General features: G+C 40.1%; 1 protein-coding gene and 1 pseudogene across 3 annotated transcripts in view; one reads left to right on the top strand and one right to left on the bottom strand.

Moving 5' to 3' along the window:
- Positions 1-25,761, bottom strand: part of LOC118745524 — a 418,331-nt gene that overhangs the window by 275,638 nt on the left and 116,932 nt on the right. The window lies entirely within an intron of this gene.
- LOC118745792 lies at positions 20,883-25,262 on the top strand (annotated as a pseudogene).

Below are 25,761 nucleotides of genomic sequence, written 5' to 3'. Positions count from 1 at the left end.
TGTCATTGTCCATGCTTCTGCGCCATATACCAGCACGGGCATGATGAGTGACTTATAGAGCGCAGACACACTACCTCCACCACAATCCTTAAGGAGCGCGGTAATGGAGGCCTCTAGACGCGGCACTCCGATGGTCATAGGAGCGGACGCGAATGCCCATCATCTCATATGGGGCAGCTCAGATACAAATGAACGCGGTGAGTCGATATTCGAATTCATTATGTGCAATAACTTACAGGTTAGCAACGTAGGTGATACCACTACCTTTGTGACGTCTGTTAGAAGGGAGGTCCTTGACATTACATGTGTCAATGAGCAGGGGGCAGAACTCTTGAATGACTGGAGAGTCTCAAAAGACAACTCCTTTTCAGATCACATGTACGTCGTTTATAACCTATACGTACCAGTAAGAAAACAACAAGCGGTCTTAAACCGCAGAAAAACAAATTGGATAAAATTTGAAACAATATTTTCTAATAATATTTCCGACGTCACAAATCAAATAAACTCGGAACATCAACTTGATAATGTCGTAGACGATATAACTAAAGCATTTCATCGGGCAGCAAAATTAGCCTGCCCAATCAGGGCAACAAGTAGGAAACCAAAACCTCCATGGTGGTCCACCGAAATTGCAACCCTCAGAAGGGAATGCAGATCAAAATTTAATGAAGCTAAGAGATCCAACTCTTGGAGTGAATTTAAAGACTGGCAACGCCGATTTAAGTATGCAATAAGAGACGCTAAGCGCTACTCATGGAGGAACTTCTGTCAGAAGATAGAAAGTATTTCGGAGGCCAGCAGACTGCAGACACACTACCTCCACCACAATCCTTAAGGAGCGCGGTAATGGAGGCCTCTAGACGCGGCACTCCGATGGTCATAGGAGCGGACGCGAATGCCCATCATCACATATGGGGCAGCTCAGATACAAATGAACGCGGTGAGTCGATATTCGAATTCATTATGTGCAATAACTTACAGGTTAGCAACGTAGGTGATACCCCTACCTTTGTGACGTCTGTTAGAAGGGAGGTCCTTGACATTACATGTGTCAATGAGCTGGGGGCAGAACTCTTGAATGACTGGAGAGTCTCTAAAGACAACTCCTTTTCAGATCACATGTACGTGGTTTATAACCTATACGTACCAGTAAGAAAACAACAAGCGATCTTAAACCGCAGAAAACAAATTGGAAAAAGTTTGAAACAACCTTTTCTAATAATATCTCTGACCTCACAAATCAAATAAACTAGGAACATCAACATGATAACGTTGTAGACGATATAACTAAAGCATTTAATCGCAAGCAAAAGTAGCCTGCCCAATCAGGGCAACAAGTAGGAAGCCAAAGCCTCCATGGTGGTCGACTTAAATTTCAACCCTCAGGAGGGAATGCAGATCGAAATTTAATGAAGCTAAGAGATCCAACTCTTGGAGTGAATTTAAAGACTAGCAACGCCGATTTAAGTATGCAATAAGAGACACTAAGCGCTCCTCATGGAGGAACTTCTGTCAGAAGATAGAAAGTATTTCGGAGGCCAGCAGACTGCGCAAAATACTATTCATGAGTCCCAGCAATATTAGCCATCTCATCAAGGAGGATGGTGATTGGACAACTAGCAGCGAAGAAACTCTAGAGCTTCTAGTACAGACGCACTTTCCGGGTTGCCTCCACAGTAGAGTCCCAAATACCCGAATCATAGGCAACCATGATGCCATTCCAGCGAATATCATAACCGAGGAGAACATAAAGCATGCTATTAGCAGCTTCCAACCGTTTAAATCTCCAGGACCAGACGGCATTATTCCCGCTGACCTACAGCATACAGCAGGAATGATTGCACCCATACTCGTACCAGTCTTTGAAGCAGTGTTACGAATGAATTATATACCCCACAAATGGGAGGAGGTAAGAGTAGTTTTCATTCCCAAGGCAGGGAAAACTACACACACGAGACCAAAAGACTTCAGACCAATTAGTCTGTCGTCTGTCCTGTTGAAATCTCTAGAGAGACTAATAGATGGGCACATTAGAGACAAGGTGGGCAGCAAACTTTCGGCAGCCCAGCATGCCTACAACAAAGGGAGATCAGTCGAAACAGCACTCCATTCTTTAGTGCACGCAATTGAAAGATCACTTTATTACAAAGAATATACCCTCGCGGCCTTCCTGGACATCGAGGGTGCTTTCAACAATGTATCTCCTGCAGCGATTATCTCATCTCTGATAAATCTGGGAGTAAGCAATTCACTAACCTCATTTATTGAACGAATGTTAATCGGCCGAGAAATAAGCGCAGGATTAGGTGAATCAGTAATAAAAAGGTTCCCCGTCAGGGGTACACCCCAGGGGGGAGTAATATCACCGCTCCTGTGGAACATAGCAGTAGACAGCCTTCTTCGGGAACTTGAAGACATTGGCGGTCAGATAATTGCATACGCCGACGATATTGTAATAGCTATCTCGGGTAAACATCTCTCAACATTGACAGATCTGATCCAAAGATCCCTCAACAAACTATCCCTGTGGTGTTACTGTGGCTTGGACTGGGAGTGAATCCTGAAAAAACAGACCTTGTGCTGTTCACCAGGAAGCACAAGATACCTGATCTCGGGAATATAACACTAGAGGGCAACACCCTCGCAATAAAGGAAGAGACAAAATATCTAGGTCTCATAGTAGATAGGAAACTAAACTGGGGGCCCAACGTTGCAGATAGAGTGCGCAAAGCAACAGTGGCACTATATTCCTGCAGCAGAGCAATAGGGGATGGAACCCAAAATAATACACTGGCTATACACGGCGGTGGTTAGGCCAATTCTCTATCACGGTATAGTGGTATGGTGGAACACCCTTGGGAAAGGGGTAAATTTCAAAAAAATGGACAAGGTTCAAAGGCTTGCGTCCACACTCATAACTGGTGCGATGAGAACAACACCATCCAAGGCACTGTATGCCCTACTGAATTTTCTTCCGGTGGACCCACATGCCAAACAAGTCGCAAGTGGCGCGGCAATTCGAATGAACATTCTAAATAAGTGGTCAAATACCAGTTATGGTCACGGTAGAATATTAACGGAGTTTCCGGGGCTACCCGTATTGGTGGAACCTGCACCCGCTACAGCGTTCGCGACCCTCCTACCCTCAAGGGAAGAGTGGAAGCATGACGTTGTAAGTAGTGGAGAGTCCATCCATGTATACACAGATGGCCCAAAAATCTCGAGGGAAGGGTTGGAGGAGGTGTATATTCGCATCACCTGGGAATCTCCCTCAGCTTTCGTCTCCCGGACCACTGTAGCGTTTTTCAGGCTGAACTGATGGCAATCGACAGGGCCACGAAACTGGTAAAGTGTGATATGATACCCCAAGTTGATATCTATATCTTCACTGACAGCCAGGCGGCAATAAAGTCCCTCACGAAGCAGCCGACAACCTCCATGGTAGCCATGAAATGCCGCGCATCACTTAACGAGATGGCTGAGTCTTTTCGCCCAAAGGTAATATGGGTTCCGGGACACTGCGGCATAGAGGGGAATTGTAAGGCCGACGAACTGGCGCGACTTGGCACGAAACTTCCTTTTGAGGATATAAATGACGAAATAGGAATACCCTTGCAAACTAGTAAGCTACTTATCTCCGATAGGCTCACTAAAGTAGCGAACGAAAGGTGGCAGGACGAAATCACCTGCAAAACTGCCAAACAATTCTGGCCGGTGCTCAGCGCCAAACGCACTATCTAGACGAAGACTCTCCACTCTCGGTAGGCAGTTCTTCGACAACTTGGAGGACCTTAGATGCGTCGGAATCAGGGATCTTCTAAAATTCGTTCAAAGTTCAAAATGGTTTTAGGAGGGATTGGGAGTTGCTGACCCAACATGCGGCATCACAATGGGCCCTGAGCCTAAGTGTGTCTTATAGACGACCGCGACAACCTACCTACCTAAAGCTCTTGTGAGGCCTAAATATCCGCGGAATTTAGCCCACACGAACGCAAACCCCTACACCAACAACGACGACTACACCGGCAACAATAACGACTACAACAACATCATCGAAACGGCTAACCAACACGAGAGACCGTATCAACACTCCTTTGCGACACCGTCACCATAGCAACGCAAGGTGTAGCCACACAACTCAGCAACACGAAGAACACCAGCTATAACAGATGTGACTTGGCAACATACGAGACAGAGCACGGAGCTGTGGTCGTGAACGCACAGCTACTAGAGAATAGCTCTCGACTTGTACATAGGCGACTATACAAGGCTTGGCTGTTCAAAGGTAGAGCGCCGCCACCCCACAGTCAACCGTGAAGCCGCGCGACGGCGACGGCAGTTCACCTACCAGCCCCGCGCCGACGTCGCCCAGAGGGGCGCACCGACGTCGCCCAAAAACTAAGCGTCGTTAGCAGAGCCGTGGTCGTGAACGCACCGCTGCTAATGAATAGCGCATGACCTGTACATAGGCGACTATACAGGGCTTGGCTGTTCAAAGGTAGAGCGCCGCCACGCCGTAGTCCACCGGGAACATGCGTAACGGCGACGCCCGCTCGCAACGCAGCAGAGCGCCGACGTCGCACAGCAGCAGCGCGCCGCCATCGTCGCACCAACGCCACACAGCAGCAGAGCACCGACATAGTAGCGCCGACGTCACCCAGCAGCCGCGCACCAACAGGGAGCGCCAACGTCGCCCAGAGTCTACGCGTCAGTAGCGGAGCCGTGGTCGTGAACGCACAGCTACCAGTGAATAGGGTACGACTTGTAAATAGGCGACTATACAAGGCTTGTCTATTCAAGGGTAGAGCGCCGCCACGCCACAGTCCACCGCGGACACGCGTGACAGCTACAACCGATCGTGGGGCAACAGTGCGCTGGCATAGTAGAACGCCGACGTCACGTAGCAGCAGAGAGCCGACGTCGTACATCCGCAGAGCGCCGGCATAGTAACGCCGACGTCACATACTAGCAGAGCGCCGACACAGTAGCGCCGACGTCGTATGGAAGCAGAGCGCCGACGTCGCACAGAAGCAGAGCGCCGGCATAGTAACGCCGACGTCACATAGCAGCAGAGCGCTGACGTCGAACAGACGCAGAGCGCCGTTATAGTAACGCCGACGTCACATAGCAGCAGAGCGCCGACGCCACACAGAAGCAGAGCGCCGGCATAGTAACGCCGACGCCACATAGCAGCAGAGCGCCGGCGTCGCACAGCGACCGAGCGACGATACAGCAGCGCCGACAGAATAGCACCGTTAGGAGTTTACATCCCGTTAATCATATTGTGTTTGTAATCTTAAGAATTTCCTCGTTATAGAGAATAAGGATAAATAAATAAATTACTATTTGCAAAGGCCCCACAATATAAATTTATTGTAACGGACCCTGGGCACGGCGAGTATACCCCAGCATAGAAAACAGAAGCGACGGGGCCTTCACAGAAAACGCTTCGTTACACTCTTTTCCTAAGAAAAGCCATATAATACTATTTAGGCGCGACTGCTAACACCATAAATCCATTTTGTTGTTGCTGTTGTTGAAACATGAAATTTTTGCACATGCACTCCTCAACTGCCATGTAATAAAACTGTCTTAAGTTATAAGTTGATAACAGTTCAAAGTATGCTCGACAACCATCCGGAGCATTTTGCGGACTCTGCATGGTGGTAAATGAACTTTACCACTGGCCACAGTGCCTACTCACTTTCTACTTAAATAAATAACCGATGCTCGGCATAGTCTGATGCTTCCGGAGCCATTTGCGGACTCCGCATGACCTACAATCTTGCAGAGATGGTAAAAGAACTTTACCATTGTCCACATTGCCTACCCACCATTTTTGCACCAATAATTTTTTTTATATAAATACATATCGTCGTTTAAAGTACAAAAACGCGTATCAACAAAATGCAAAACCGCGTATTTGAGGTTGCATAAATTATTTTCTAGAGAGTAAAAACACTCATATTTCAAAATGGTTCTCTTTTTTATAAAGCAGTGGCATTTCTGCCTAGTATGTTTCAGGACTAATGGATAAGGATTGAGCCAAGAGCTTGTGTGAGCAAATCCAATTTTTGGCAGCAAATTTCAGTTACGCGGTTTTGCAGAATGACGATACGCGGTTTTGTACTTTAAGCAACGATATGTACATGCAAACATACGGGTCTCCCCTCTCACTGCGTTATTCAAATAGCAAATTTCTATCTTTGCGAAAAAAACTAAAAAAAATTAATGCTGCATTGTTTCACCAAAATTTCAAAATCTTTAATTAGAATCTTTAGTAAAAAAAATTTGGTTTGCAGTTTTGTACCTCATTAAAATTAAGTATAATAAAGTGCTGATCATTTATTTCTCTTTTAAAAAATGGTCGAACATACTTACCTTGTATGAATAAAATGCGCAACATGGTCAATAAAAAAAATATCAAAAATTAGCGGTAAGTCTTAGCGACTTCAACATTGCACTTAATTTAAAGATTTTTTTTAAACAAATTTTGCGGGGTAAAAATCTCTAGAAAAATTTCCTAAAAATGTGTGATGTTACTACAGGGATGCTATTTCAGAGCTAATACATCTAGGATCTTTGAAGACGATTCCAAAAATTATTTTTTGTCCCGTATTCGGCTCCCATAAATATGGTCACCGTATATATGAGTAAATCTACTATCTAATATAATTTCTTTTAAAAAAATCTACCAACTTCTTCCAATTTTTGTATGTAAAATCTACCACTTTTAATGTTTTAAGTCCGTGCGTGCATTGATGCTGTGTTCTTTAAAAACACACGCGCACATACATACACGGCTATTGCTTCCCAGTTATGGAAGTGCAAATGCAATTATACTTTTCCATCCGTTGTTTAATTTGAAAATATATTCGGTACAAGCACACCATTTTAGGTACATCTGCAACGTAGCCAAATAAATTTTCATGGAACCCTTTCTTAGTTTCATAGAAAAAGTACAGTGATTAACTTTTTTTGAAACATGGTTTTTTCTCGAACTGCTCGAAGATATTTCTCCCAACGTAATTTTTATAGCCTAATTTGTTTAATGTTATTCCAAAAGTTGATATGGCATTGAGGGAAAAAGTTTCCTCCTACTTATAAAACCATTTTAGGTAGATTTATACTTTTAGGTAGAACAAGGTACAAATAGGTATAATTTGAAAAATAAATTTTTCCAGCCCTGTTGCTTACCTTTTCGGTTTTAAGTTTTTGCCCCGCATCAAGCACCTGCTTCCCCGCGCTGTAGCGAGTGAGCTGTTGTGCTTCGCATCCCTAGTTTAAAGTATCAGAAGCGGTCATTACCCAAAATTCCTTTAATGCCCGTATGATAGTACGTTTTTTTCCCTGTATTTTTCATTTGAAATACAAATAAAAAAACTGACGAAAGTCAAATTACAAAAAAAATTCGGCAATGTGTTAGAGAGAGACAAATTCTGTGGGAAGAACAGCTGAGTTTTGACATTTCATAAACAGTTTTGTAACAATAAAAATGAAATTAAAGTGGCAAGACAAGTACGTATTCCACTTAATTGACAAAGTCCACGGAGCAGAATATATATGGAATCATATGCTACCATCGTATAAGCACAAATATAAAAGGCAGCAGTTTTGGCTCGCTTTGGTGGATGAAATGAACTCAATGTTCACAGCAAATATACCATTTCAATACGGTAAGTTTTTAGCAAGTTCACATGTAATACCTAAGAGATATATTATATGTTTGTATAATACATATATTCTTTATTCTTTATTCTTTATTCTTTATTTAAAATTAGTACAATAAGACTTAGTCTTTTGAAGTACAACAGCAATTTAAGTAACTAAACAGATTTAGAGGTAATATTAATACTATTAATGCTGGGAATAAAACAATAGATGTACAAACTAAAAATTATGGACTAGATAAAAACTTAAATATTAAGAAGGTTCATCAACTAGACGAGAAATATGTATGGAGGGAACTTTTAAAGTTGCTTTTGTTGAATTTGTATTTATTTAAAGATGAAGTTACGCACAAGTGGTGCAACATCAAGTCATATTTCAGTTCAGAGAAGCAGAGGATGGACAAGGCAAAGACAAAGGCAGCTGGAAGTTCTATGAAGGTTTGAAATTCCTACAACATGTGAATGAGCATATTCAAACAGTGAATAATTTTAATAAGTCGAGTTTGAAGGCACGACTTTTATTGTGTGAAACCGGGAAAAACGTCGATTCGCGTGCTACGTAAAATTTGCTTAATATTTTCACTCTATTGAAGAACCTGGACCTTGATCCCAATCCATCGCGTAAGCCTGGGGAGCAACTGCAGCCTGCTGAGTGTTTCGATCCAGGCTTTGACTCATAGTCATCCTTTTCGCTCATTGAAGACAACACAGAGTTCATAACAATCACCCCTCTTGCAATGACAAGTAATAGAAGTATCCAGTCGCTCGAAGATACTAAAAACATCTCTAAAGAAGACGCTAATAGAGATGCATCGCCAATTAAAATCATGTCGGATGAGATTGCAACTCCACTTCTGGTTACTTCGCAAAACTGTGGTCGGTTTGATGACAATAAGAACAGTAGGACTAGCAAGTTGGTCCATGCAACAAGAAAACGAAGAACCAAAATCAATAGTGATTTGGATGAAAACGCCTCTGCTTTGATCGAAGTCACAAAATTTAACAAATGCTATTTTGTTGCATCAAAAACAAATAATACTGACGAAAAGGCAAACAGTTTTGGGATATACATGGGTGAAGAAATTGCAAAACTGGACCCCGATTTGCTACTCAAAGCGAAGAAACAAATGCATGACATTTGGATGGATCTGCAAAGTGAGCAATTGAGACGGAATGGGCTTATGTAACACAATGACTATTTATATGTACATATGTATGTATACTCATGGACAAAAATAGGTGTGCCCCTTTTATTCATGTTTTGACCATTTTCCTTATGCTATTGAATTTTAATAATTTACTTATTAAACTTTAGTTAACTCTACAACCAAACACATATCACTAGAAGCTTTAAACTTTAAACAAAATTCAAGAAAATGCATAAAATATTATCAAAATTTCGAATTTTCTTTTAAGTATTTAAAAAAAAAAATTGAGTTGCTGCGGCGGTGATCTTAAGACACTTGAAATTTGCTTTTTATTACATAAAAATTACACAGCTACACAGACATGCAATTTTCTTTTTAATATTTTAAAGAAAAAAATCGAAATTTTGATGAATTTTCCTGAATTTGCGTAAAATTTTAAAAGTTTTATTGATATGGTTTTGATTGTGCAGTTAACTATACATCCCGTGTCATAATTATAAACGCATTACATATTGCCAAGTTTAGCGATTTTTAATTAAGACCTACACCCCATGTCTTAATTAAAAATCGTCAAACTTGGCAATATGTGGTGCGTTTATAATTATGACACGGGATGTATAGTTAACTCTACAACCAAACCCATATCAACAAAACTTTTAAAGTTTTATAAGTAAATTATTAAAGTTCAATAAACAAAAGGAAAATAGTCAAACTTTACAAAAGGAGGCAGAGTTATTCTTTTGCCGAGTGTATATGTATTTTGATTATTCTGACCACTTTTTTACCTTATTATTACTTTCATTAAAATATTTGTTTGCCCTAATTGAATCAAAAATGTAACAGTGTCTGTACTACTCACGGTTCGCCGCGAAGTAGGCAGGTATTAGCTAGTATGTACTTAAATTGAAGACATTGTACTCATTTATTTAATCACCAAATAAATTAATTGTTGCTTCTACTAGTTAGTCTGTTTCTTTGAACTTCGGACTAAAACCTGTGGAACTGTCAAACAACAATTTTACGCTCTCAAATGAGAGTAAAAGGAGAACAGATGCAGAAGTGCATAGGAATGCAAAAAGCACTATTTCCTGTAAAAACGTCAGACGGTTTGTGTACATGTCATTGGTACTACACTGATTTGGCTGAAATATCACTAAATAATTATTAAAATCTATACATATTCAAATATTTCGTTGTTTACTTCCACTTTTTAACAAATATAAGGTTCTTTGCTTTCACCGCTTTCTGTTTTTGTTTGCACATGTAAATCAGCTGATCGTTTGACACTTTTCATTAACTTACAGGAAAAAAAACTCCGGACTAAATCCTGTAACTTCTGACTAGGAACAGTTGCTCAGTTACTCTCTCAAATGTGTTCCCACTTACAGGTTTTATGTCAATAGGAGGACTTCCTGTAAGTTCTGACTAAATCCTGTAAACTGGACTGCTATTGGAACAGACTAAGTATGGAAAATTTCCAACATGAAAAGTTTTAGTTTATTTAAACAATGAAACGATATTTTAATTTAACGCAGAAAAATAGTCTTCGAAAGTTTTCCTTATTTCTTCAGCGCTCCTTTTGGACGCATTTCTTTCAGAAGCAGTTGTTGTATAGTTGTTGTCTATTATGGCATCTATTTCACGTTCGGAAATGGCGTCAAACGTAGTTTTCTTTTTCACATTTTCTGTTCTAAAAAAGTTATGCGCACATACGTAAGATAATACAATCAGAATGGCTGCAGCTGGAGCGCGATGGATGGGTGAAGATAAAACTCGAAAACGGTTCGCAAGAATGCCAAAAGCATTTTCAACAACGCGCCTGTTCCTCGAAAGTATGTTGTTGTATTTAAGTTCGCTTGGTGATAGCCTTAGATGGGAGTAAGGTTTCATTAAGTAGTCTTTTACAGCAAAGGCATCATCGGCTAAAAGCACAAACGGCGAGGGAGTTGACATGAGAGGGAGCGTGCATGGGGCTGGTATATGTACTTCATTTTTTCAATAGCGTATTTCAGGTCCGAGTTCAACCGAATTCCAGCATCACCCACTCTCCCATTAACACCGACATCAGCATGAATAAAACGATAGTGGGCATCAGCGATTGCCATCAATACAAATGAATGGTATCCTTTGTAACTGAAACACGTAGGTTCTGCTTTCCTCACTGGTAGTATTCTGCAATGCTTTCCTGAAAAGTTCAATCAGTTGAGTGAATTTAAAACTTTTAATTGTCAGTTTACCATCTAAAGCGCCGATGCAGTTCGGGAATCCTCACATCTGATAAAAATCTTCTGCAATATCACGCCATTCTTGCTCACCTGCCGGAAATTTCAAATAATTCCTTGAATTGATTCCTTTAAAATTCTGGAAATGGTTGACTGCTGAATTCGGAACGGCAATTGAAGTGACCTTTGGGTTTCACCTAACCTTGGAAATATGTACATACATATGTATGTATTTAGGTATTAAAAATTACCAAGAAAATATTATATCTTACCGGTGGATAGATATCGCAATGTCAGCTGCAAACGTTCCGCAAGCTCCTATGCAGTTCCTGAATTTTGTATCCTGCTTGCTAATATAGGGCGTACTTTTTCTAATAAGAATGCAAACTGAGCTGGAATCATTCTTAAAATATTTTTGTGAAGGATTGAATCCTCGCACTCAATTTCCTTTAACAGTTTATGGCTAAATCCTATGAAAAGTATTTTTTATAATTACAAAAACGAACTATATAAATATATAATGTGGAATACGAAACTTTACCTTCCAGTTCTCTTTTTAAAAGCCATTGTGCTGAATATTTTTTTAGTCTTTTTCTTTTTACTACGCTGTACTAAGGCAGCCGCGTTTAGCAAACAATTTGTTGGGATATTTTATTTTCTCTCGTATGTCAAAATGCAAAAATCGGTCAAAAAACCTAACGAAATACAAGTTGGCCGGACTGTTTTTAACAACCTATCTTGTTTTTCGTTAGCTTTTCGTTTGTTTTTTCTATATAGCTTACTCGCTTACACAAGTCCAGAAATCGTATGTGACCTTCTTTTTCTTTCAAAATACAACGTAAAATGCACTCGAAATATAAGAAAAAAACGTAGTGTCATACGGGCATAAGTGCACAATCGTTGAATTCGTATACTGTAGAACAGATAAAATCGTGGTTGCGTTCGCTCGGTCGAAAGTCTTCAGGAAATAAAGCTGCTGTGATTATTAACATACTCAAGGTGACAGAGGAACGCCGAAGCAATTTTCAAGAATTAGTAGCTGACAGCAAGACTTCGTTAAACCACGACGACGACAACGCAATCATAAAGTAATACGGCGTCTCCACGCTACGTAATTCGCTCTCTCATTCGTAATTCGCTCTCCCATTCGTCATTCGCCTTGCCAATTACCTTCCGAATTACGTAATTCGTCATACAAAAGTTTGAGAGCGAATTACCTCCTTTGTAGGTAATTCAGATCGAATTACCATGCGAATGACGAACGAATCGGTGACTTCTGTAATATTTATCGGAAATATATCGAAGTTTTCACCGGCCTGGTCCCATTTGCTGGCACTTTTTTTAGTTATAGAATAATATTTAAATTATAATAATAATATTAAATTAAAATTGTTGATGATAACTTAAATTTTACCTCCATTTTTGATATTTGCAGTACCCAAAAATAATAATAAATAGCGAAGATCAAGAACTAGAGATGCCAAACGAATTACTAATGTGTGACGTGGAAACAGGGTAATTCACAGGGTTCACGAATTACTTAGAGAGCGAATTACGAATCATGGAAACACCGTATAAGATGTTGAAACCAACACAAGCGCAATCAGTGGATACATCGTTACAAGAGGTGGAGAAATGAAATAATCAGGCAGGTTTTCAATTCACTTCCGAGTGAATTTCAGTCAAAGCCACTTCGAATTTATATTGCAATGGGTTGAAATTGCAGAACCAGCCTGAATATTACTTTCTAGTTTATAACCTTTCAAAACAAAAAGCAAAATATTTTTTAAGACTTTCAATAAAAAATCGTTTATCTCTTTTTAATAATATAATAATAGACTGGCGCTTACACATATGTTAGTGCTTAGCAAAGCTTCTCCTCCGATTTGCGGCGAACGCCTTGATGTTATCACACAAAGGGGGAACCTACAGTTTTACATGTTTTTATGAAAAGCTGTTTTTCATGGCAGAAATACACTCAGAGGTTTGCCATTGCCTGCCGAGGGGTGACCGCTGTTAAGAAAAAACCTTTTTTCTATATTTTTTGCGATGTTGCTATGACCAGGGCCTGAACCCAGGCACTGCAGAGTGGAAGCGCACACTGTTAACCATTACACTACAGCGGCCTCCGTTCTCTTTTTAATAGTTTTATGTTAATTCCACACGGTGGGCCTGAACCAACTTTAAATCGAAGGTCATAGCACATCATTTTTTATTGCTAATTTGGGTTATTTATGTTATAAATAATGTGTAAAAATTTTATAGCCCATAACTTGTCGAGCCGTTTTTGAAAAAACTCATTTTAAATAACAAGTATTCATTTTCATACATACGTATTGGACTACGGATTTAAGCATTACATTGGCCCTTTTTAAAAACTGTAATGTGAAGGAAACACTATTAAGGCTACAACAATCGCTATTTTTTTTTTTATGTAATACATAAGTTGTTTTAAAAATGCACGATATTTTATAAACAACTAAATTTTTATTATTGAAAAGAACATCGTTTATTTCTACAAACTGTACCGGGTATAAAGCAGATTTTTTATTTACTAGTATCGCCCATTGTTCGGAATTCGACATCTTTTTTCATACAATTTTGAATTTTACCTGTCACAAATACTAACTCCATTATGCGAATTACATTTTGAAGTCCACCAGCATATTTATAGCGAATTTACAGGAAAACTTAAAATCGAATTATGAACGTTAATACTGGATTGATTAATGCTAATTCTATCAAGTCTCCTCCAAATTTCTTCAGTTGCTTTTGAAATTAGACCGACAAAGGAACCTCGATTTTCATTTATAAAAAATATGCATATGTACTTGTATGTACAGAAAAGATGTTCATCACTGACTAATATGTCAAGCATATACCAATTCAGACTTTAAATAAGTTTTTCGATTATATTTGTCTGAGAGCCTCTTGGAGGTTAAAAACTAAATTGCCCACATCTACATACACTCTTTCTTTTTTTCATCAGAATCGTTAACGGTTGAGAAAGTATCTTGAAGACTTACAACAGAAGATAATATTTCCTTCTCTAACGGTGGTTTCACGCGGGTTTTGGTCAAGACTGGGCCAAAGTCCAATATCTTTCCATCACACGACTGGGCTACAAAGTTACACCAAATTTTATGTTACTAATATGTGTTCTAAAAGTGAAACCAATCTGATCATAAATATGATTTTTTAGGATAGCTCTCAATCACTGCGCCAAATATCGGAAGAAAAACACACTTATACTTCTAAAAGCTTTTGCACGAAACAACAACGATTCAATGCGATTTTAAAATCTGGGAGAAAATGGTTCCCAGTTTAATGATTCCTTTGATTTTATATGTGTATAAACGTAGGTGCATAAAATTCCAAAACCTTACAATAAGTGGTTCCAGAGATAAGCGATATGAGAATTTCAGTTTGTATAGGCGGTGCCACGCCCTCTTTTCCAAAATCTGCCGTTCTTCGCCGTAAGTAAGTATGGTGTATGTTTCATAGAAATCGAGCAAACGGTGCCTTCAAAAAAGGGATTGCAAAATTTTCTTGTGGCGTATTTATATATAGATTATATATGTATTTTTGGACAACTAAGAGAAGAGCAGCATGGTGTTTTACATACAACCATTTAAATTTTTTAAACAGTAGCTTATATGTACATGTTGAGCATTGTATTCTTGTACTGCTCTCAGTAATTTAGATGGTTATTCCGGATACTTCACGAATACTATATATTTGTCCCAGTTGCTTTAAAGTCGGAATGTAGGGATTCTACATCTTGCTCGCTATAGAATCCTAGACCCTTGCCTACATGGATGCATGGTCTTTTGGTCTTGCAAACATGTTATTGTTTTGTAGATATGCTTGACACAAACTATTGCAAGTATAAAGAATACTTATATTCGAAACTTAAAAAGAACAAATGTTGTGCGCGCACAATCTTCTCGTTTGAATTGAATTTATCGGCATCTTGTGCATAAAACAAGCTAAGACACTTCAACCATATACTAACTTGATTGTATATAAATCGTACAAGTTACATTACAAAATAAATATAAACTGTAATGTATCAATTTGTGATCTAGAGCGGGTGCGTGAAAATTTTAAAAGAAAAGGAATAATTTCCATTAAAAATGAGTTTTTTCAAAAACGGCTCGATAAGTTATGGGCTATAAAATTTTTACAAGTTATTCATAACATAATTAACCCAAATTAGCAAAAAATATGATGTGCTATGACCTTCGATTTAAAGTTGATTCAGGTCCACCGTGCCCAGTGAATAAAAATGTTAAGTCTGTACAAGCTTTAATTTAACTTCACTTACATACATATATCTCCAGAAATTTTGCTATTAATTCTAACCAACTTCCCGATGAGCTATAGTTTTGAAACATTAAACTTAGCGAAAAACCCGATGACAATATAATATAACAATATACGAATTAGCCCACTAGGTGGCGCAGATTTAGAGATGTTTTAAAGCCCCGTTTTTATGGTCCGATATGGTTCATGTTTGGAGTGCATATACATATATTACTTCATGGAAGGAAATAAGTGGAAGACTAAGCAGAACCACAAACTGGTACATAAGCAATGCAGATGCAATCGAGCTGGCAAAGTCCATAGCGGAAAAAGCAATTGAAGGCAAATGTTGGCTAGGAGGCACAAAATAATACTGCCTGGTTGTTACGCTAGATGTAAAAAATGCATTTAATAGTGCTTCTTGGAAGGAAATTCTTCACGCATTACGAGTCCTAGAGATCCCATTATACCTGCAAGCTATTCTGGGAAGCTACCTCAGTAACCGTTCCCTCAATACAGTAGTGACAATGGGCCTAAGGATTATGCACTCAGGGCCGGAGTACCTGGGATCGGTGCTTTGACCTTTACTGTGGAACATCATGTATGATGGAATCCTACGCCTATCCACCCAACATGGCGCCACCCTGGTTGGATTTGCAGACGATGTCTCAATCGTGGTCATCAGGAAAACACTAACAGGAGTAGTGGCGATTGCGGAAGAGTCAATCAGTGCGGCACAAGAATGGCTATTTGCGAGATCCCTCACACTTACAACACACAAAACAGAAGCAGTTCTTATAAACCGAAAAAAGTGGAAGGTGTAACACTAACTGTCAGAGGGAGTGTAATCTCATCAAAGCCCTACGTAAAATACCTCGGGGTATTGATAGACCATCGTTTATGCTTCCGAGATCATCTCAACCAGGTCAACGAGAAGGCGGCGGGACAAACATTGGGCGACCTAAGCAGCAGTCGAGACTAGTACTAGTACTAGGAGTAGTTAGATCCATACTCATGTACGTATGTACAATCTGGTTCGACACATTTAAACGTCCATTGTACGTTCAGAGTATTAACGCAACTTATCGCTTATGCGCATTAAGAGTATGATCTGCATACAGAACAGTCTCGGAAGACGCAGCACTTGTCATCTCCGGGATGCTCCCACTTGACCTATTGGCGCAGGAAGCAGTTGAAAAAAGAAAGGCTAAGCACGAGGAACACGAAATTCTCACTTCTTTTATGCGACAAAACAGCATATCGCAATGGCAAGATAGGTGGGGTAGCGGAACAAAAGGCCTCATCCCTAATATCGATGCACAGACAGCTCGGTGAGGTAAATTTCTACCTAACATAAATCCCTAGCGGGCATGGATGTTTTAAGGCCTACCTTCATCGCTTTGGACATGAAAGAAATCCATACTGCGACTACTGAGGTCCTGATGAAATAGAGGATGCGGGACACGTACTATTTTCGTGTCCCCGATTCAGCGCCCAGAGAGAAAAGCTCAATGAACGTCTCGGCAGCGTCGTTACACCCGAAACACTAGTACCACTGGCATTGCAAAGCCAATACGCTTGGAAGGAATTTAGAGCCACTTGTGCCCTGGTTATGCAGCAACTTCGCAACAGCGAGTAAGTGAGGCGTAGGCAAGAACGACAGGCGAGGTAAGAAGCTGTCACATCATACTATCTGGCTCAGCCCAGATGAAAAGCCCGTTTTCCTAGAAAAGTTACGGCACGAGGAGAGCGAACCTCTCAAAAAATTGTATAAGCAGCAGAAAATGGCTGCACCCGGATATTACTAGACTTAGAAAGGAACTTCTTAGTTGTAAAATACCAATGGGGTGGGTAGGTTTAATACCAAACCAAGACGAACTGTGGGTGAAATCATGTGAATAGTAACGGACCTAGAGCTTCATGCTCAAACCGCCACCCGACGAAATACTTAACGGTGGTGCCGGGGGGGGGATCGGCACAAAGACGGTAGGAGGTTTAGTGGGTTAAAGTCTCACACTGATGGTTTTGTGGGGTTACGCCGCGTCCAGCGTAGACACGAGAAATGCGGTGCGTTAAATGCGGGCAGATTACAAAACCAAACATATGTTGGCAAATGTAGGTGTCCAACGTAGGCACGATTTTGCGATAATGCGTGGATTACGACGCATGTTATTTTTGTTGTTGTTGTAGCGGCTAAAACAACCCCGCGCAGATCGGTTAGTCCCTCAGTCGTTGTTGTCAAGCTCCGCTAACGGCGGCCCTAGGAAGCGTACAGCCTCGACGGGGTCTGTCCATAGGGATAGGGGCGTTAGCGTGGTGGGGTTTAGAGGGCATACGAAGAGATGCTGTCAGTCATGAGGCGACTCTCCGCATGCCGGGCATTCATTGAGAATATCTTCGTTTAATCTGCTCAGGTATGAGTTCATCCTGCTGCAGTAACCAGAGCGCAGTTGGGCTATTGTGGTCCGAGTCTCCCGAGGCAGACGAAGCTCTGTCTTGTCCACGTCTGGTGGTTGTGTGCCCAGAACGGCATTCAGAGATCGGGAGTCTACATAACTCGAGGCTGCCTCTCTGTGAATGCGGTTCAAGGCCTGTCGATGAGCTGTCGGTTCCAGAGGTTATTTGATGAACCTTTGGACTTCGTCCGTCAGTTCGTAGAGATGCCTCCTGCCCTTTTCTTTGTCTTTGCCCCAAGTGTTGCCGGCTAGCGACTTGAGGACCTTGTTGCGGCTTTGTATTGTTGACAGTGACGGTTGTATGCGCCTAGGAGGAGGGCAGACTATCGAATGTTACTCCGTATATCTTCGGGTTGTTCACCGTCGGAATTGGTGTATCATTGATGTGAATTCCCAGTTGGAGTCTGACCTCCTTCGTCCAGGTGGTAAAAAGTGTGGCTGAGGATTTTTTAGGGAGAGGGTTAGGCTCCGTGCAGTGAAGAAGCGAGAAAGCTTGGCGAGATAACCGTTTACTTTCGAGCACAAGCCATCAATTTCATTCCCGGACGCCATGATCGAGCAATCGTCAGCATAAGAGACAATCTAGACTCCCTCTGGTAGTAGACGGAGCTTTCTAGAAGTTAAACAGTAATGGGGAAAGGACACCACCCTGTGGAACCCCCTGTTTTATTTACCTCGGTTTGTTCGATTTGTCTCTTAAAGTTACTGACGGGTGACGACCACTCATATAATTCGCCGACCACCGTTCGAGTTTCTGTGGGAGAGAGGAGGCCCCTATGTCGTCTAGTAGCTGACAGTGTCGAATGCCTTAGACAGGTCCAGCGCTACTAGAATGGTTCTCTCACAGGAGCGCTTTCGGTTTAGGCCACGAGTTATCTGAGTATTTATGGCGTTAAGTGCTGTTGTTGTGCTGTGCACTTTACGGAAAATACGGGAGTAGCAAGGCCCCTAATGTCTTCGCTACCGGGGAAAGGAGGGTTATCGGACGATAAGACTCCCCCTTGTTGGCTGGTTTCCCCGGTCCAGATGTCTGGAATGACGAGAGTGGCCAATGACAAGTTGAGGACCTCCGTTAGGTGCGCTACTCCCATAGGACCCAAATTTTTCAGCATCAGCATGCATATTCCGTCGGGTCCACTGGCTTTGGTGGCCTTCGCCTTCCCGATGGCTACCCTTATCTAACCGCTGGTGAAAACAAGAGGCGCACTTGGCAGTTTGTGCAGCCTTCTGGTCACTCGACGTTTGGCTTTATCTACCGGAGGATGCAAGATGAACTGCCAGCTAAAATAGCTCGCGCATCGCTCCGGGTCCGAGGAAGCTTGTTCACTAAAGTCTATTTCAAGTCTGTCGTCACGTTTCGTGGGGTTGGACAATGACCTCACGGTTGACCAAAGCTTACTCACACCAGAGGCGAAGTTGCAAGTCTTCAGATGCTCTTCCCATTACTTCCGCTTATGTACGTTCACAAGTTGCCGAATCTCCGAGTTGAGATCCCTAATACGGGGATTTCCGGGATCGGCCTGACGAAGGTTGTCGCGCTCAACGGCTAGGACAGCCGCTTCTGCAGGAAAATGCGCACGAGGGTCCGAGATGCACCCCGCTGGGATGAAGCGGGCTGCAACAGCAGTGACAACCCTGCGGAATTTACGTTCACCTACGTGAACGTCGGTTGGTATGGGTAGTGCAGCGAAGGCACTTTCAGTAACATCCGCGAAGCCTTTCCAATCAGCTTTAGAAAAGTTGACATGGTCAAATGGCTGATGCTAAAGCAGCATAGGTCGCCATGATACGCTGTTTATCAGACCAGCGCTGACTATTGTTAGGTCTGGCGAGCTGCAGCAGTTGCCTATAATTGTCTATCTGCTCAGCCTAATGTGTTCCCCTACGATCGTTTGACAGGCTTGAATGCCAAAGATCGTGGTGCGCATTGAAGTCACCAACTACCATATGGTTTTCACCTCTCAGGAGCCCACCTATTTCAGGGTGATATCCTGCCGGGCAGCTGGTGGCAGGGGGTTTATATATGTTAAATATTTCGAGCTCGACATTGCCTGACCGGATAGCAATTCCCTGACATTCCTAGATGGTATCCCTGCGGTCGATGTCTGCTTCGATAAGACGATACTGCACGGTGTGGTGCATGATGAATGCTTGGCCTCCACCATTATCTCGCTCGCGATCTCGACGGTGCACGTTGTATCCGGCGCAATTCAACAGAGACTTATTGGAATGTGGGGTGTTAGTGATGTGTGTTGCCGTGTCGCCACATGCTGTGTTTGCTGCTGCTGAGGCTGTTGCCCTGTGGTGTTAGTGGGCGGCGTCGCAGTTGGGGGTTGCGACCGAGCAGCACAGCATGGGCCCTCATAGTCCCTCGTCCAATCTCGCGTGGTGCGCAGTCTTGAGCATGCTCTAAAGTGACACCAGCCAAGGCAGGTGTTGCACTTGACTGATGTCACATTACGGAATATACTGGACTGACACACCGTGCAGATTGCCGGAGGAAATAGGAGTTGTTGGCGGTGGCGTGTGGGTGGTGGTGCAGTTGTATCTGTAGTGTGGTCTGTTGTGTCTGTGGTATTGTCTATTGCGTTGTGTTGTGGTGCGGTTGTGTTTGTGTTGAGTTGCTCAGGCGGACTCTGTTGTGCCGTGGAGGCAGCTCGATTGGCGCAGCAAGGGGCCACGTACGCAGTGGTCCATTGCCTAAGAGTCGTGAGGCCTGAGCAAACTCGGAGATGGCTCCACCCATTGCACGTATTGCATCTGACGGAGGTGGAGTTGTGGTTTAATCGTCTCTGGCACACGCAGCAGGTATATGTTTCTGGTCCAGGGTTTGACTCAATGCCAGCCCTGAGCAGAAGTATGCGAATAAGAAGTGGCCCTGTGGACGTACAACTTTTGAGGGATTTCGCCGACCTAAACGGGGTTAGATCGCCGAAACAACAGCCCTTGGTCGGGTAAAACCCGAGTCATTCCGGTACGTAGAACCGGCTGTCGTGGGAATGGACGCTCCCGCATTGTTTGAAAATCAAACTCGTTTGATTTTGCCCGCAGTATCGTGCGAGAAATTCAGCAGTGAGGATGGAAATTCTAATATCATAAGTACAAAAGCGAAGTGTTTTGTGGAATAAAAGCCATTGCCGCTATAAAGACAGACAAACTGCAGAAAACGAATGGGACGAAGTAGCTAAAAATGTTGGGATTTCAAGTAAGTAAACAATGTTGAATTATTTTATGTTATTTATTTTAAACAATGTTGAATTGTAATTAAACAATGTTGAATTTTTATATTCTATTTTCTGAAAAGTAGTTGCAAAATATAGAACGTTTAATTTCTGCTTCTCATGGTGGGTGGTTGTTTGTTCTAGAAACTCTTCAAGTTGCTGTTTGTATTCGTCAATCTTGAGTTTTGTTCAAAATTATTGTGAAAATCGTCTCCTTTTTCCATATCAATTATAACGTTGTGTAAAATGCAAACGGCTTTTGCTATATGGGCAGCATTTGGTACACTAGTTTCAATTGCTTTCAATAAAATTCTAAATTTGGCAGAATTTATACCGTATGCACACTCTACTGCCATTCTGGCCCTTGGCAAACGGTAATTGAAATCTGAAGCGCTGGTATTGTTTTCAAGCGGTGTTGATATTTGAGATTTTTAAATTGTACTAAATTAATGAAAAAAGTGTAACTTTTTGAGCTTAATTGTACTTTGCGCCATTTCCGTCAATACCATTGCACAGTGGTTGCTGCCATAGGCCAAAATTCAAAAAATGTATGTGCACATTTTTGAACCAAAATAGGCTTAGCAATCAATTTTTTGTCCAAACTTCATGTTGTCATATACTTTTTGTTTCCCTAACCCTAACGGTTGTGTCTGAAAAAAGCAACAAAAGTGTCATCAATTGTTCATTTTATTTGTACAGCGTCTGCACGCTGAAAGTTGAATTGGATTTAACGTAATTAAAATATTGTGAAAGGTCGAGTGAATTAAAATTGTATGCAATGGATATTGTACGTAAAGGTATTGACTTTATTTCTACAATAAAACTTTCAGATAATTCGTGTTGTGTTTTATGCAAATCGTTGTTTTAGAAAAGTAGGATTTTGTGTATTTCTTGGTTCGTCTTTCAAGTATTTAGGTAATGTTTTAAGTGTGTTTTCCCTATCGGCCTTCAATATTTTTATTTACGTATATTTTCAGATTGTAAAAGTGTTCAGTGTAGATGCGTCGACCTGCAGAGGCTCGCGTATGGAATACTACGTAATCCAAGCACTATTTTCTACAGTTTTTGTCATGTTTATTTTTTTATTTATCTAATTTTCTAATTCAAAATGTTTCTAAGCACAAGTTACTACTGCGAATTTTCTCAATTGCATGTTTTTGAGATTTGGCGTGAAAATTCCGGTACGCATTCCCAGAAAGTTCAAAATGTGCTGGGTGCAATAGCGAAAGATATTGAATATGAGGGTTTTGAGCCAGATCGGTATGAGTTGCAAAAATGTATTAATTACAATGTATTAATTAAAATGTAAAAAATTTGCATTGTATTGACAAAGATCCAAACGCCAAAAATCAGCAGTTTTGAAAAATCATTTCAATTGGCTCGAAAAGAAAGAAATCATTTCATTAAAATGTCAACCAACAGTTACCACCATTTCAAATCGTGGGCGTCCGAAAATTTAAATCCTAAGATCTGTTAAGAGTAATAACTGTAATATGTAAAGAGGGCGGGGTTGGACACGCTCACATAAAGTCATGTGAAAAATAATAGGGACACGACATTATGACCAGTTTCGGCTATTTTTCTTTTGTTTGTTTAATGTTTACTTTTTTTTATAAAAATACAACTTACTATCTGACAAAAACCACATAAGTCAAAATCTCAAACTTTGTGAAAAGAATAGAAAAATTCAACAAAATTTTAAAACAACACCAAACTTTTTAAATAAGAACTTTTAGAAAAAAGCTAAGTATGCAGTTTTATAGCCCACTGAATTCTAGCTCATGAAAGTGCAAGTTTCAAGTGGCTAAGAATTGCGTTAATTTTTGATAATTTTTTTCCTGGCGGTGTCACGCATTTTCTCCCATTCAAAATATGTTTGACAATTTTTTTTTTTTATATGGAAGCAAATAATAACACCATCCGCAAAAAAAATTATCAACAATCAACGCGAATTTTTAGCCACTTCAAACTTGCAATTTCTTAAGCTAGAATTTAATGGGCTATAAAACTTCACACCTAGATTTTTTCTAAAAATTCTTATTAAAAAGTTTGGTGTTGTTTTAAAATTTTGTTGAATTTTCCTATTTTTTACAAAGTTTGAAATTTTATTTAGCTATTTTTATCAAATAAATTTTAATTATTTTTTTTAGGAAAGTATAGTATATTGTCTAACAAAAATAAACCCAAATTTCAAAATTAAAAATTTATATAAAATAAAATACGAACATTCGTTATATGGAAGAAAGTGAAAAAATGTTTACCCACAAAATTTCTACAAATTATGGATTTATTTTTATGGTTTCTGTCAGACAATGAGCTTTTTTTTTATTAAAATATAATTAAAATTAATTTGAAGAATAATAAAATAAATAGCCCAAGCCGGGCGACCATATCACTTTGTCGCGGGTTGTATATTCAAATATTAAGGCAATAACGATGAAAAATTAATACAGTAGATAGATGAGTTTATATTAGTGAAAATCAATCACGTAAAATGAGATGACTAGATTTTTCAATACAGATATTTCACCCACCTGTGATAAAAAAAAATTGGAATCACCACAACGCTCATCGCTAATGTTGCCATTCACAATCTCGTTTACATTTAAAATTGCAATTCACAATTTCATTTTGGAATATGAAATATAGGTATGTCCTGCTTGAAATTTCGCTTGCGTTCTCCTTTTATTTCTAGCAAGCGAAATGAAATTTTGTTGACTGGGCATTTAAAAGCACACTTTTTTCACGAAATTCCAAGCGCATTCATATTTTAAAACACCTGGAATCCGCCACTCCATTTTATTATTTTAAATAAACATTAACTCTTTCTAAATTTGTATTTTTTCTTTTTTGAAAATTAACAGTTCCAAACTACTAAAATTACACATGAAATCAAGTAAGGAACTTGAATTTAAAAGGACTAAGAATCAAAGTGCTAGCGGAGATTAGAGAGGTTCAAAAAGTATTTCTGATGTTAAAATTGTACTTAAAATCGGTAAATTGTACTTTTGTACTTTTTAAAACGAATTGTACTGAACAAGTACAATTGTACTTAAAATATCAACACTGTTTTCAAGTCGCCTTGCAGGGAAAGGCCTGATTAGGTATGTTCGTAGGGGAAATGCTTCATCGCCTCCGAACACAAATGGAGCCTGAAGCTCGGAGTTCGGTAGTAGCTTATCACTTGGTAAAGCTAAATTACCATTACTTATACTTTCAAATATGGCTGAATTTGCGAAAACACCTGCGTCGCTGTCTTTTCCGTATGCTTCAACATCGACCATTAAAAAACGATAGTTTGCATCGACAATCGCCAACACCACTATTGAAAAGAAATTTTTGTAATTATAATACATTTGCTGGACACTTGAGCCTTATGTGCTTTCAGTCGATACTTCCCAAACAATTGGGAATATTCCACTTTTGAAAATAATCTTTTGAAACCCTTTCAAAATGTTCGATGGTTGCTACCGGCATATGTAACTTTTGAAGCGTTTCCCAAATGGCCAAACCTCTTTAGAAGCAATAGATGACGTCGATATCCTGAATAAGAATCCAATTTGTCTAAAAGATATCCTTGTTGACAGATAACCTAAAAAACTGAAATTTATATTTTTTTATTTTCAGAAGAAGATGCTAAAAAGAAGTGGCGAAATTTGCGATACCAGTTCAGTAAAGTATTTAAAAAAATTCCAAAAGGCAAACCGGGCACCTCACAGGAGCAAGCACCAATATATAATGGAAAGTGGCAGAATTTCAAAAGCCTGCTTTTCCTTAGAGATACATTTGTCCCAAGAGAAACAGATGGAAATTTGTCGGTACTGTTGGAAGATTCAACTACTGCAACTGAAGCTGATAATGTGGCAAATGCCGAAGCAATCGCAAAAAATACTAATGCTACTGAAACAGACAATAAAGTGTCAAATGCCGAAGTAAACGACGCCGAACAAATTTTCGTTGAAACACGCCCTTCATCCAAGTCTTCGTCTGTTCGTCGAAAGAGAAAAGGCAATCATGAAGATGGAAAGGACGTTGAGCGGAGGCTTTTAGATATCGAAACCAAAAAGCTGGCTTTACTCGAAGCATCAGAAGATGAAAATTCACTTTTTTGAGGTCGCTTCTTCCATTCATGAAAAAAATGGATCCGATTCGACAGCTTCGTGTAAGGACTAAATTCCAAGATATATTATTACAGGAAATGGAAGCTTCCAGAACTATGTCATTCTGTTTTTTCTGACTTATCTGTACCCCAGTCACCTGTATTCAGCGTTTATGAACAAACGGTTCCAAATTCATGTGTAGGTAATTTCTCTAGAGCCCACATTTGAATGTACGTTTCAAAATTTAAATAAATAACTGCAAAATTAAACTTTTCATAAAATTTCAATATATATGTTTTAATTACCTCAAAGTTTAAAAAAAGCTTCTCTTCGACGGATATAGGTCTCTGAAAGTTTGTTGTGCTATGATTAGAAATATCATGTATATTCTCTTATATGTAGTCACGTGTTTTTATCTGCATTCTTGTATACTCATGAAATTTTATTTCTTTACCGCGCAGTTGCGGGTACAGATGATGAAATTCGCCAAAAATTAATCTGTCTTTATATATCACACACGCCTTTAGTCTGTTGCGTTTCTTTTCTCGATTCTTCAATATTTTTAATTTCAATAAATTCCTTCCTAATGAAAAGATTTTACCTGCCGAAAACGAAACCATTTCACACCAAATAATA

This window comes from Rhagoletis pomonella, unplaced genomic scaffold (genome assembly GCF_013731165.1).
Source record: "Rhagoletis pomonella isolate Grant_MI unplaced genomic scaffold, Rhpom_1.0 Rhpom_scaffold_00009, whole genome shotgun sequence".
Classification (NCBI taxonomy): Eukaryota; Metazoa; Arthropoda; class Insecta; order Diptera; family Tephritidae; genus Rhagoletis; species Rhagoletis pomonella.
The sequence above is the reverse complement of the archived record's forward strand: the minus strand, read 5'-3'. Positions and strand labels throughout refer to the sequence as shown.